Below are 14,844 nucleotides of genomic sequence, written 5' to 3' on the forward strand. Positions count from 1 at the left end.
ACAGCTTAGCAGAGGGACACATATTATGTAGCTTGCTCCAGGTTATCAACCAGCAGTCGATAACTGAGTTCGAACCTAGAGAATCTGGTCAGTCGTTGAGAATTTGGTAGGACTATGGCTTTTCTCCATTGGCTCCCATAATTCTCCCTCTGTTTCATGACGGCAGCTTAGCCACATGGCTTCATCTAAATGGAAAAGCACTTTCCGGTGAGAGCTCCACCCTTTGGGTGGGCGTGTGAATTGTTGGCGCAGAGAGGGAATTTGGACACAAGATTTAGAGGTATAGAGATGGGACTTACCTCAAAGCCTCCTCCCTGAGGGTTCTTTCTCACAGTATGGGGAGGTGCTATGTAGGCTGCCAATGGAGAAAAGTCATAGTCCTACCAAACTATACAGTTTACCAACAAAAACGACCAGCCCAGAAAGACATCCCTAATGGCCCAACAGTGGTGCTTTTATCTTGGGGAATAACCCACAGCTGCCAAAGTAGACGCAAGACCTGTACAGAAAGAGGGAATACAAGCCTTGTAAACCTACCCAACTACCGTGGTCCTCGACTATAGAATGAGAATCCACTGCTGCCGTTCTCCTAAACAAATGTCATTTCTAAAAATTTATCTTCATACCCACAAAGAAGTTTAGCTTTCATCCTTCAGCAAAGAAGTTTCTTTTTGCAGCAGCAGACGCTATTACAGAGATCTAGAATGGGTCCAAATGCAGAAACGAAGTGATTGTAGGGTGCCCAGCCCTGGGTGACGTATGCAGTTCCTAAACCTAAGGCTCCTAAAGCACAGTAGGGGAGGGCTAGATGGAGTATCAGAGGCAGAGGACTAGGATGCTGGCTATGAGACACTGTCTTCTAGACATGGCAGGAAAGCTGGACTCATGAAGCCTCCAAAGGCGGCTGCCTAAATAAGACCTTTACAACGACAACACCAGCTGATACACCAACATGGGTGGAAAAATCTCATAAGGCCGCCCTTCTGGATGAAGAGCACAGGCAGGCCATGGTTGCTGAGAGTGGGAATCAGTTCCTTCCAGGGATGAGCTTCTTGATGGGTTATCCAATCCTGCATGGTCAGCCCTGAATGCATGCACATATGAGCCACACCAGACAGATGCGGTAGGACACACACACACACACACACACACACACACACACACACACACACATATACATACGTATGCACACACATATACACACATGCAGGCTGTACACACATGTGTAGCAGTAGGAATGGAAGAAGAGACCGTGAACTGAGAGGGAATGAGGGAATGCAGGAGGTGTTAGAGAGAGGACAAGGAGGGGTATAATGGCTTATGTATAGTATTCAGACATGAAATTCTAAAATAATAATGATAATAATAATAATTAATAATAAAATAAAGAAATCTAGCCGGCCAGTGGTGACACATGCCTTTAATCCCAGCAATATGTATTGTCATTTTATTTGCTTTTTCTTTTTAGTAAGGTGAACATATTTTAACATTTATGAGCTTTCTTTCTTTCCTCTTTGTTCTATGTTTTATTTTTTTTTCCTGATTTCAGAAGAAATTTTCCCACAGTGATTTCCAGAAGTGTTTGGGGACAAACTGTGGCCACTTTTCAAAACCTCTTGCCCTATTACTTTATTTTTTGTCACTGTTGGATTTTGATTATTATTATTATTAAAGATAATTTATGAAATTTTAATGCTGCATCTTCAGTTATATATCTCCCTACATTAGTTTTTGAAAATTCGTTTACTATCACAGCTAGTTTTGAGTACGCTCTGATGTCCACATATATGATTTGAATGATCTCAATGTGGTTATAGACGTTTTAATAGTTAGAAAGATTTATAAATTATTGTGGTACAAATCAAACTTATTTTACATGAATAGCAACACTATGCTCAATTTTGGTTTTACTTTTTGATGCAAGGGAAACAGGGTCTCCCTATATAGTTCTGGCTGGCCTAGAACTCACAGAGAACTTCTAGCTTCTGCACTTCAAGTGCTGGGGTGAGTGGTTTGGGCCACCATGCCTACCTCTATTTTGATTTTTAATGCTAATTTTAAAATAAAATATTTCCATTTAAGATATTTATTCTTGGGTATAGCCAAAATAGTTCAGGTGGGAGAGTGTTGGACTGAAGATATTTACTCTTGTGTTAAGATTACACCGTGGCCTTCAATGTGCTCCCATAAATACCAGAATCTCCTATAGTTATATAATAATAACCATGAAACTGACAGCTATGGTTTCTTATAATATATTCAGAATATTTCTTCTAAACAAATGTTAGGAAAATGTTCTCCAAAATCAGACATAGTGGTTTGTTTCTCTAAGCTACAGATAGATAGACATGTATGAAATGTAATGGTTTATGATATAGAATAAACTGGTATCGCCCTAGAAGGTAGTTCTGGAAGAGGAGAATGAAAGAAGGAATTTTCTGGCTTGTTTTCTGGGAATTACCAGGAAACTTCCAGGCAGAACCAACAACAGGTGTTTTGGGGGAGACATTAATATAAAATTATTATATAAATTATAAATATAAATTTATAATAGAACTATCTTTCAAAAAATGACTCCACTTAGGAGGTTTAGGCAGGAAGATCAGAATTCAAGGTCTGTCTGGCCTACATTGAAATACTATCTCAGAAGGGCGGTAATCCAATATTAATCAGTTATTATGTTATATATACATTCAACATTGCTTATAAGAAATATATTTCCATGTGTGATTGGTGATAGTTATAAGAACAAGACATTTTTGAAGAGGAAATTCTCTAATTAAATGTTGCACAAAGGAGGCAGAGGAATTTACCACATATATGTAGAACAGTATTTGTGATATATATGTATATATATACATGCTTTATATATGATATATATGTTCTACCCAAGAATTCAGAACAAAGCTGTCTTTCCTCTTTTGTTACACAATACTTTCGTATCTCACAAATCAATTTGGTTTCTATATACTATAATTCAAAATGAAGGTACATTTTTATTGTTCCTAAGGAGAAAATAATTAGTGCTTTCTAAGTGTATTCACAGCTGTGTATGGTTAGTCCAGTGGTTCATAAATTAAATAAAAAGGGAGAGTGATGACAAAAGATGAATAGCATATGAAATCTAAAGAATAAAAATGATATATCTCTACATAAGGGCTTTTGGAAACAATGTCAAGCATTTTAAAGTACGTGTACACACAGGTAATTGGTGATACTTTGACATAGCACACAGGACTTTTCCATGTTCAAGAGCTAAAGAAGAGCAAAGAAATTGTAGATCTCCCAGCAAAGCACCTTTAATGCAGAAGTTAGAGTTCTCTCCTCCCTCCAAGATCCTCATCTTCTGGTTTTCTATCTGAATTGGCAACTAAGCTTACATCCTCTTGAGTAGAGAAAACAAGCAAACAAAAGACAAAAACAGCACTCTTTTGTTTGTTTGTTTCTTTTTGTCTTGTTTTTCAAGACAGGGTTTCTCTGTGTAGCCTTGGCTGTCCTGGAACTCAGTCTGTAGACCAGGCTGGCCTCAGACTCACAAAGATCCACCTGCCTCTGCCTCCCGAGTGCTGGGATTAAAGGCGTGCACCACCAGTGCCTGGTAACAACATTCTTTATAGTGTATTTTAAAATATTCTATTTGCTTTTCAGAATTAAAAAAAGAATCCTTTGCTTACACACTTATTTAGTTAAATTTCCAATATATAATCCAACTCCACTAAAAAGAGCATAATAAATAAGTTCTTTATGACAAGTACAAACACCTGTCTCAGGAGCTCTACTCAAGAAGTGAGGGCTGGGTTAGTCCCTGCCTCAGCCCCATCAGCCTCGCCCAGGAACTTGTACCTCTGACTATAATGAACCTCAGTGGACATTCTGAGGACTCTAGTGTGAGGCCCGAGGAGTGGCTTTAACTAAATGAGCATTTTTACATATCTGCATTCTTATATTTTATATTTGTTAATATTATTTATTTGGCTTATATATTAGTAAGTTATTGAACTCATCTTTGCTTCTTTGCATGTACTCCCTTTATACTTCCAGTACTTTTGATCCATGCTAAAGTCTGAGAACCATTGGTTGCCAGAAGTCTAGTGGCAGAGAGAGTTGTGTGTGGCAGACCAGCACTTCTACAGTCCTTCTTATCTTCACAGCCTGTGAATCCCACTGAAAGCTGGCAGAGTCCCCTCCAGAGACTAACACCGGAAGGCTTGGTGCCCTATACCAGCTGAACAGCGGTGTGAACGGCTAGCAAATTCCCCCCAAACATCAGTTCATATTCTTAACTTAAGAGGTTCTTCCAGGCCTATGGGTGGAGGGCAAAGCTTCCTGAAAAAGGTCATGGTCTGAATTGCTGCTGGAGGAAGGTTTGGAGCAGTCTTTGCGTGGCTTCTGAAAGCTTCTCACAGGATGCTTCCGCCATACACAGGATTAAGGAGGGACCCATCTCCTGTCAGGATTCCAGGGAAGTGAGAGTCTCTGGCATCCCTGCTGAGCCCTTGTCGGTTCAGCAGTAGAGATGCCCAAGAGCCTGTTCTGTCTGCAGGAAGAGCTTCTAACCTGCCTCTGGGCTCTTCTGGCTAGGTGAGAGAAGAGCAACCCTGTGCTGATGTGTATTTGTGCTGCGCTCTTTCCATGGTTTGTAGCTGGGGTACTTTTTTTAAACACTATGGTTTACAACTTTGTCTATACATTAACAATCGTACCAGAAGTTTTTTTTTTTAAATTATAAATCACATATACTTCACATCCTCTAAGAATGGACACTGGTGTATGCTTTAAAAAAAGGTTCTCAGGTGATTCTTATGAATAGATTGACCGAGGACCACATGGTAAAAGACCCAATACAAGGATTCCATCAGAGACCTTGTGGCTCCAATTGACGGCCATGCGCTACTGAACAGCTAGTGACGTTGGCCAGCCCAGGCCTCCGGCAAAAGGTGGGGTTAGAATTCAAGATCCCGCTGACTAAAATGCCATGGTTATGTGTAATTCAGAACCTCTACGAACTGGGGCAATGGTAATCCTGTGAAACTGGCACAAAAGCCAGATGCAAATAAGTAAACACTGAAAATAGAGGAATTATTGATGGTAATTAAAAAATGGTAAGAGAGAAACTGAGGCATGTAGAAAAAGATTCACACAGTCAGTGAAACAGGTTTCTAATGCATCCTGGGCTGTCTACCTGAAACTCCATACTGAAGACAGAGTGCCACTCTTCGAGACTCCAGGGGATACAGTCACTTCATTAAGGGAGGATGCACCTAGCATCTTAATTCATATTTATTGTTTCTCTTGCATTCTCCTCTCAGGGAAAGCAGTCCTGCATTTAACTAGTTGCAGTTCTTCACAGAACTGGGAATGGTCCAGTTCTGGAGGATCCTCCAAGAGGTTCTCTAAGTGAAACTCCGGTCTCTCAGCCAGCATCTTACTGAAGTAATTATGTTCTAATCTAATTCTCTGATCTGCCTGATTTTTCAGAAATCAAATGTTATCTCTTCCTGCTTCCACCATCAAAAGCAAGAGACACTTACACTTAAGAGTGAAAAGGGGTTTGTTTTTAAATATCATCTTGCTCAGTCAAACAAATATTTGGTTCTGAACTTGGAGTATTATAATGGGAAATACTACAGAATGATATATATCTATATCTATATCTATATCTATATATATATGTGTGTGTGTACACATATAATATATATGTATTATATATATGTATTATATATATGTATTGAGGATACAGGTTTATTGTGCAAAGCAAGGTTTTTTCTTTGGAATGGGGTAAGGACAAGGCGATGTGGGATGTGCTTCCTCCACTCAGTGCACTGGATCCTGCATGAAAGCTTTGTGGTGACTTCCTAAAGACCCAGGTGGCCTTGTCTTCTCTCTGTTCCGGAGTGAACCTGGCCTGGTCCTTCCCTTCTCGCCCCTTCCCATTCCAGTTATTGAAATCTGTACACATCCTCATCCTCACACAGTATCGCTACCTGTGCCTAAATGGCTTTCATTTCCATAGCAACATGGTTAACGACTTTCTTCAACCTGGATCCATTTCACTTTGTTCTGGGAGTCTATTCTGCCATTTCTTTAAAAATTCATTTTGTATGTGAGTGTATGTGTGTGAGGATGTGCTCTATGAGCATGTTTGTGTGCACATCTGTGCACTGCTATAAGATAGAGAAAGATGATTATCGAGGGTACAGTTCTGAAACTCCCCTGAGAGAGCATGTCTCACTGAACCCTGAGTGAGTCTTGGTGCTATCAAACCTCACTGACCCATCTTGCCCCTCCCTGCAGTGTGCTGAGGTTACTGGAATGCATTTGAGGATGCTGGGATCTGAACTCTGGTCTTCAGGTTGCACAGTCAGCAGTCTTATCCACTGAGCCATTTCACTATCACTTTCATGCTATTAATAATTCTCTCTACTTCTTTTTTTTTTTTTTTTTTTTTTTTTGGTTTTTCGAGACAGGGTTTCTCTGTGTAGCTTTGCGCCTTTCCTGGAACTCGCTTTGGAGACCAGGCTGGCCTCGAACTCACAGAGATCCGCCTGGCTCTGCCTCCTGAGTGCTGGGATTAAAGGCGTGCGCCACCACCGCCCGGCTAATTCTCTCTATTTCTACCTCCATTCCTGTCTATGTATGAAATACAGCACAAGCAAAACCCCAAACGATAAAAACCACATTCTTTTAAGAAGATTTCTCCCTGTGTTCTCAAAATAATTTTGAATTCTTCCTTTCATTTTTATAATTTATTCTATTTTTCCATTTTCTTCCTTTAAACTCTGTGACCACATCTTAGTCATCCCCTGTTCATTTCAAGTACTATTTTGCATGAAAAGGAGATACTGAAACACACAAAAACTGATGATGCTGAGACATGGAATGCAAATCCCCCAAGTGTGGTGCTGGCTGTGATGGTAAGTTAGCCACTGACTGCCTTTGATTATTATATTTCTCTATTCTGCCTACTGGGGAAAGCCCCATGCAATGTTCACTCACTTCAATTGTATACCACTTTCTGGAGGATGACATCCCAGCCTCAGTATCATCTGCTCCCTGCTGCATCTCAGATGGCTTCAGAAGACCATCCCATCACTCTGCACCAGAAGTACTTGAGTCATGTAGTAGACATGAGACCACTGCTCATGTACTTACTGGTAGATCTAGTTTGACACAAAGATGGCTTTGTGGCTGGATGCTAAGTGTCTGAGTACACCAACATATCCGTGCCTAGTGGGGTTGATAAGATCAACAAAGGCAAGAAGGAAAAATCGTAAACCTAGAACATAGATCAACTTCAGTGTATCTGAATTTTGACTTCTACAAGACAGGATACAATGGAGTCAACTTCCAGCAAAGGATGACTTCATCTTTTCAAAGCATGAAGTGATATTGAAGCTCCTCTTCAGCCTCCTGTGATTGACATCAAGCAGTGGCTGGGAGTGGAAGCCTGTGCTAATTTTTCATCATTGATTCAAGTCTACATCCATGCCTCTTCTTCACCAATAGCATTCAACTCTTCTAACACTGGATAGAGCTGAGAGATGTTGGGGACAACAACTGGTCAAGAGATTTCATCCATTTGATTTCCTGACTTTGCTATGGTAGGTGTTAACTGGTGAGAGCTGGCATAATGAATTTCATACTCCTATACAACGAAAATTGATTATATTTACTTCCCACTCATTTCAACTCCCCGTGGACTCCCCTAACATAATCTCCCTCACAACTTCATGTCTTCTTGTTTTAATAATTCATTGAGTTCAACCAATGCCGCCCCTATGTACATAGATGTGGAATCATCCGCTTAGGCACGGATCACGTACCAGTGACTGTTTAACAAAGAAGAATGATTCTCTCTGGCTGGGGCTATTGTCACAGCTGTGACGATGCAGTGCGAGGTTCTGTTCTGTTTTATTCAGTACAGTTTGGTTTAGTACTGTGTGCTTCTCTTCTGTTGAAACCCGCATGGTTCTACACAGTTCTGTTTGGTTCCTTTCAGATCTACTCAGGTCCGTTCAGTTTGTTTACTTTCATTTAGCTCTGTTCTGCTTGTTTTTATTCACGTCAGTTCTGTTTTGGAGAAAAGGGTCTCTTCAGTGAGAGACAGCCATTGTTGCAGCACACAGATCATAGCTATAGCCAGTCTGAATACCACTTTATAAGCATACAACATGAACATGCACACATGCACGTATCCTACGCACACAGATGTATTAATTCAATCATTTCTGTTCTTTTTGAGAACTTTGAATAATAAAATACAAACAAAATAAAAAGTCTGTGTGTATATGTATATATAATATTTAAAGATAATTTTGATGTTTATTTAGAAATTCAGACCCTGTCATAAAAAGTCCCCAAGTGTAGCTTGAGTTTTCCTGCCTGGTCAGGACAAATCTCTCTCACCTGCCAGTCCCACAGCCCTCAGACCCAAACAAGTAAAAACAGAGACTTATATTGGTTATAAACTGTATGGCCGTGGCAGGCTTCTTGCTAACTGTTCTTACAGCTTAAATTAATCCATTTCCATTAATCTATACTTTGCCACATGGCTCGTGGCTTACCAGCATCTTCACATGCTATTTCTCATCATGGCGGCTGGCAGTGTCTCTCTGACTCAGCCTTCCACTTCCCAGCTTTATTCTCCTCCTTGTCCCGCCTACATTTCCTGCCTAGCCAATGGCCAATCAGTGTTTTATTTATTGACTAATCAGCAACACATTTGCCATACAGACCATCCCACAGCACCCAAGTATAAGAAAAAATGATTTTCTATAGTTAAGATAATAAGTGGTCACATTTGAACATATTTAAATCTGTTTGGATAACAAAAACTTTCCTTAGGAGAACTACTTTTCAAATTGGTGTCACAGCTCTTTTCTGAGAGGTAATGAATCAGTTAAGGGCATATATGTACCTACCTCTGAGTGCCGAGGCATCAGTTATGAGCGTATATATATCCACCTCCGAGTACTGAGGCATCAGTTACGGGCATATATATACCCACCTCTGAGTGATGAGGCATCATTAATGGATGGGTTCAAAGTAAACACACAATTCCGGATCTCAGAGACTCACTCACATTCGGAAAGGCACTCAATTCTCTCAACTAACTGACAGATCAGCTGTCTGTCCTCAGGGACTTAATGGAAGGAGTGCACCTCCCCCAACTTGCCTTTTAAACAATGAGCTCAACCTTGCCTTCTTATTTCATTGTGTGGTGCTCATATCACTCCTCTCCTGAACAGCGAAAGGAATTTAGGAACAGACATTGGACACTTTGTTTTTGACAGAGGAGGCACTGTGGGAGGAATCAGCAGCACTGAGACATTTGTCATGCAACACATGCGCAATAAATTTCATGTGGATTAAAACCAAAATGCTTGAAAAAATAATATAGAGTATCCTCATTGCCTTGGTTTCGGGAAGGACTTATGTAGCTGGTCTGAAAACATAGTAAACAGACATGAATTGGTGCTGTGCAGCAATACATATTTGAACTTTATTTTCTAACTCACCATAAATGAAAGAATCCAATAGGAAAATCTACTTGCAGCACAACATCTGGACACAACACCTGGATATGAAAAAAGCTCCTTCAATAAACTTTAAAAAGGTAGATAACATGACAAAGAAATGAGTTAACTGTTTATATATGCAAATTTCAACAGCATATAACCAAATGTTCATTAACATAGAAAAGATTATCCACTTAATTAGTAATCAGGAAAATGCAAATGAAAAGAACAATGAGATTACCTTCTCAACTGCTCTGGGGAAAAAAAACCTGTCAAGTCTAGCAATCCTTTCCTCAAAGTGTGGTATGAGGAATAATCTGACATATTTTTAGTGGGAGTATAAATTTGTTGGCATTTTAAAAAACATGTTTGGCATTTTCCGGTAAAATTGAAAACATGCATAACTTATTACCCAGAAATTCCTCCTCTAGGTATATAATCTAGAAAACATCTTGCAGATAGCAACTAAGATTTATTTACAAGACTGTGGGTGTCAGGGTTTTATTCTTTGTCTCAAATGGAAAATCACCCAAATGTCCACCAACTGTGGCATGGGCCGATGGTAGTATGCTCATACACTAGGAAAATATGTCATGATGCCAATGAGAATTCTTTACACAATCATGGCTACACTGTAGAAGTTGAGAAGGAAGCTGGGTATGGTGACATAGGCCTGTCATACTGGCACCTTGAAGCCTGCGTCAGGATGACTGTGGCCAGGTCAAGGCCAACTTGAGTTACACTGTAAATAGCCAGTCATCCAGGGCTACAAAGTAAGACCTTGTCTCAAATTTAGAACAAAAACAAAAACAAATAAAGAAAAGAAAAGAAAAAATAAAGAAATTGATAGATATGAAAACAGTATATAGAGTAGTATTCTGTTTATAGGTCATTCAAGAGCAGATAACATTGACCTATGTTGTCTGGGAATGAATGCCTGAGGGGGAAGCTCTGGAGAAAACACAATAATGTCTATGGCAAAACTCTAGACAGCTGGTGTGCCTAGGAGGACAGTGAGGGATGGGGATGTGAGAGCCACACAAGGGTCCTTCTGCCGTGCCTCCAATATTTCACTACTTAACATACTGGTGATTGAGGTCTAGCCTTATTTCAGAATATAAAACTTCAATTCATAGTGGACCAAAGACCTTAATTTAAAACCTGAAATGCTGAAACTTGTAGAAGAAATATAAGCAATGTGTGCTTCAATATATAGGTACAGACAAAACTTTCTGAGCAGGACTCGAACAGCACAGGAAATAGTCCCAAGAATCAACAAAGAGGACTACTCGAAATTGAAATCTTTCTGCATTATAAAGGAACCTACCAGCAGAGCAATCAGACAGGCCATGGAATGGGAGAAAATCTTTGCCAACTCTATTCCAGACAGGGGGTTGATTTCCAGAGTACATAAAGAACTGGAAAAGTTATATACTAGATATCCAAATGGCAGTTCACAGATGTGCCAATGAATGGATAGTTCTCAAAAGAAACACAAATGGCCATTGAATATTTAAAAAGTACTCAACATCCTTATCCATCGGGGACACGCAAATAAAACAGCTTTTACATCCCATCTCGCTCTAGTCAGAATGGCTAAGATGAAAAAACTCAAATGACGAGAATTGCTGGTGAGGGTGTGGGGGAAGAGGAGCCCTCATTCACTGCTGGGAGAAATGTAATCTAGTTCAGCCATTCTCAAAGCTTAAACACTTACAAGGAGAACTTCCACATAATCCAGTTCCATCTCTCCTGGGACCATCACCAAGGACTCTACATCCTATCACAGAGATGTTTGCTCCTCCGGTGTTTATTACTGCACTATGCACAATATCAGGGAAGTGGAGCCAAACGGAGTGCCCATCAGCAGATGAGTGGATAATAAAGATATGACACATATACCCAATGGAACTGTATTTATTTGTGAAGAAAGTAGACATCATGAAACGTAATACTGTGTTTGCTAACTAAAAAAAAAAAAAAAAAACCACTTAAAAATGAACTGAAAAAAATTAAAATTTACTTAAAATATTTATGATATCTTCCATATATATATCATATATATATATGTATATATGATAGCAAAAACAAAATGAGTAGTTAATGATCAATGTCACTGTCATGGGGGTAGTGACAGAAGTCTCATGGGAATGAGACAGTAGGGAACATAATATATGATAAATATAGACTTGCTCCCAGGCTGTACTGCATTATCAGAGAACTCTTGGGTGCAAGCAAACAGAACCCTCCATGAATCACCTCTAGTTCCAGCACAGGAGCCAGATGTGACAGGCAACTTCAGCTACTCCATCAGCACCAATTCTTTGATCCCTTGGCTTCCTGTATCTGGTTTTTGTCATCTCCAGGGTTGTAGCAAGATGGCTGAACTGTCACTAGATATCATACTGTGGTACCATGGCCTCATTCTACGAGAGAGAAAAGGTTTTCCCTCCTCCTTTAGTTTTAAAAGACCTGGAAGCCTTCTCCACAGCTCCCCTCCTACTGACCCCTTAACCACTACACATTGGCATCATTGCTAATGTGCCTTCTGAAGCAGGAATGAGATTAGCTCTCTGAGGGGGAGGAGGGCTGTGAATAAATAATTAGCATACCTGCTAGCAAAGCTTGGAAGAGTTCGGAAATGGAAAGGCCACAGTTTTATGTATGCTGGCAACACACAATCTATATCTTTATATATATATGTACATTTATATAATAGAAAAAGCTGTAGTAAGACTCATTATTCTATATATTATTTTAAAAACTAATGTAAAAAATTAAAACCAAAGAGAAACTTGTGGCGAGGCCATGCATAATTCTTTTCCTGACAGTCACTGTGACTTTTATAACTTCAGGCTGTCCATGAGCCAGTGGAGTGCATGAAGACGAGCTGGTAATACAAGAGGGTTTGGATGAAGTTCTCGCCTGAGGAAGGCCAAAATGGCAAGGTTCATGGACAGCATGGAGCTCAGTGGTTGAGTGCTTGCCTAGCACACATAAAGTCCTAAGTCTGAACACGAGCTCTCCAGACAATAAACATAATGAGATATTGTTCCAGAACAAACCCTGCAAGGAATCATGGGAGCATCTACCGACACAGGAATTGAGAAGCCTGGCTGAAAACACTTGCATAGTGGCTGCTGAATGTTGTAACTCAGTGTCCTTAGAGAAAGTTTCTCCTGAGAAAATGTTCTTTGTGAACAGAAAACTTTCATCTAGAAAGAAACAATCCAGTGAACTGAGGTATTGGGCTTTTTATTAGATTGTCTCTGGCTCTTGGAGGGATCGTTGGTTGTCTAGATGAGAAAGTTGATTAAAACTATATATGTATATTTCTACATAGAATTACATGTATTAAAGGTTTTCTTTTTGTTGTTTACTTTTGAGATTTATTTTAATTGCATTTCTTCCTTTCCTTTCCTCCCTCCATACCTTTCCATACATCCTTCCATGTTCTCCTTCAAATTCATGGCCTCTTTTTACATCAATTGTTATTGCATGCATATATGTATTTGTATATATACATATATATATATATGCCTGAATATTACCCGTTGAGTACATATAATGTTATATGTCTATATATTTTTAGGACTGATGGTTTGGCACTGGACAACCAGTTGGCATGCTCTTCCCTGTGGAAGACTGCCTCTCCCTCTCCCAGCATTCTCGTTTGCCTGTGGTGAGAAGGTTGAGGCCTCCTAGGGTTTTCTTTGTCCGGTTTGGCAAGTTCATCTGGTGCCCTCCTGTTCAGCTCACATTGGGGTGGACATGTTGGTGAGATTTTATGGGTATAGATTCTGATGTCAGCAGGAGACTTAATCTCACCGCAGCATCCCTGATCCTCTGGCTCTTACCATCCTTCTGCCCCGGCCCCTCTTCCCGAATGTTCCCTTAGGTGTCCGAGGAGTGTGTGCAGATATATTCATTGAGCCTGGACTCCACAGCTCTGCATATTGGTGGGTTGTAGTTTTCTGTAGTGTGATCCGTCTGTTACAAAGAGAAGTTTGCTGCATGAAGGGTAACTACTACAGGTATCTGTGGGTATGAGAACAAAATTGTACAGATTGTTATTACAGATTATGCTGGTTTAGTAAATTAGCGGTTGTAACTTCTCCACCACTCACTATGATTTCACTTGTACTGAGTAGTTAACTAGGTCTCCAGGACCAACCAGGCATGGTACCCCTCTTGTTGGATGGGTCTGAAGCTCCATTAGAGACCAGTTGGTTACCACCAAGGTATGTGGGCCACTGCTGTTACCTGTATTGTGCTTTGGTGGCTGTGGTTATGATTCATAGGCAGGATAGGCAATTTTTCATTGACAATTTTCTTTTGGAATGTGTCTCTGACGAACTTTTCTAAAGCCGCTTTGCTCATGAAAGTGTGCATATTAGAGGTTCATAAAGAAAATGGAAGCCGGGCGGTGGTGGCGCACGCCTTTAATCCCAGCACTCGGGAGGCAGAGCCAGGCGGATCTCTGTGAGTTCGAGGCCAGCCTGGGCTACCAAGTGAGTTCCAGGAAAAGGCGCAAAGCTACACAGAGAAACCCTGTCTCGAAAAACCAAAAAAAAAAAAAAAAAAAAAAAAAAAAAAAAAAAAAAAGAAAATGGAGAAACCCATTTTAATACACAGCTAGCAGGGTCATAAGAGATCGTCCATTCAATGATTATCATTGGCTATAAAGCCTATCTTCCCCACCAGTTGTTCTGTACCAGGGAGCAGGGGACACACCCTCACACATGTCTGTAACACCAGTTAGAAGAATAGAACGTGACATATGGGAGGTTCTGACTAATCCTTCTAAAAAGAAAAAAAAGAAAGAAAGAAAGAAAAAAAAACCCAAAAAACCAAAACAGAAACCCCCCCCCAAAAAAAATGAAAAAAAGTCAATATTTTCATTTTATAGGTGGGTGGGGGGAGGAAAAAACAGAGGCCCAAAAAGATATCAGCTGTGTGTACAACTGCTTTGCAGCACATCCACATGTAGAGTTGTGTTTGGGCACTTAGTAATGCACTCTCTTGTTGTGGAATATTATTTGAAGATGTGTTTCATTTGTTTATCCTGTGGAATGTTTGTTAATGATGCAAAGGTGTGTTGCATTCTTTTGTGTTGCATTTGTTTAACGCTGTGAAGCTGTGTTACTTTGCCTGCCTAAAACACCTGATTGGTCTAATAAAGAGATGAACAGCCAATAGCAAGGCAGGAGAAAGGATAGGCGGGGCTGGAAGGCAGAGAGAATGAATAGAAGGAGAAATCTGGGAAGAAAAGATCCAGGAGCAAGAAAAGAAGGGGCCAGCCACCCAGTCACACAGTCAGCCATGG

The sequence above is a fragment of the Peromyscus californicus genome, unplaced genomic scaffold (assembly GCF_007827085.1).
Source record: "Peromyscus californicus insignis strain IS unplaced genomic scaffold, ASM782708v3 Scaffold_25__1_contigs__length_3188244, whole genome shotgun sequence".
NCBI classification, from domain to species: Eukaryota; Metazoa; Chordata; class Mammalia; order Rodentia; family Cricetidae; genus Peromyscus; species Peromyscus californicus.